This window comes from Mixophyes fleayi, chromosome 8 (genome assembly GCF_038048845.1).
Source record: "Mixophyes fleayi isolate aMixFle1 chromosome 8, aMixFle1.hap1, whole genome shotgun sequence".
NCBI lineage: Eukaryota > Metazoa > Chordata > Amphibia > Anura > Limnodynastidae > Mixophyes > Mixophyes fleayi.
Window position 1 is genome coordinate 18,669,888 of NC_134409.1, and position 864 is coordinate 18,670,751.

Here is an 864-nt window from a genome sequence, read left to right on the forward strand (position 1 = left end):
TATCTGGTCTCATAGAGGGTTACCTTGGGCTGGGTCACTGGAATGCCTGCATTTTTTTTTCTTTAGAATGCTGCCAATAGGCTTCTATAGAATGCTGCCAATAGGCTTCTTTAGAATGCTGCCAATAGGCTTCTTTAGAATGCTGCCAATAGGCTTCTGAGCCGAGTCTCACCTCCCCGACTAAAATCTGTAAGCCCCTCCCTGTAATTAGGGGCCTAAGTATTATTATAAATTGTAATTATATATATGTGGATGATTATGCTATTTGTACAGTTTGTATGTTTATTGTAGGGCTCCTGTGTGTTTTACTTTTCCCAAGAACAGTTCCTGTTTTTCCCACCTAATACACCCAAAGTTATAGGATAAGTAGGGATAGTTTCCTACTTTTCCTTATTTACTTACTGGATGGATTTTGTAACTTGAAGATATTTCAGTTTGAATCAATGTCCCAGTTTTTCATTTCAAAATGACAGGAGCCCTAGTTTAGACAGTAACTCATGACAGGTTCACCTGAAGATCATTTTTGGGCAACATTTGAGAACATTTATAAAACAGGTGATACGGTGCTGTTATTGACAGCAATTACTTATACATTTGCTTCAACTTTCTAAACTCTATTAGAACAAATACAGAATGTGATTGGTTGCTGCGTGTTACAGTACCTTTTTTCTGTGCACCAATATTCATAAATGTCCCCCCCCCCCCAGCTTAAAACTGATATGCATTGGTAGGTATTACAACATCTATTTAAATTCAAGGATCAATGAATTCAAGGATCAATGTATTTATTGTGACAATATAATGACAGTAAAAATTAGATACATGCATTAAATCATGACAGAAGTTATAACTGATTTTCGCGAG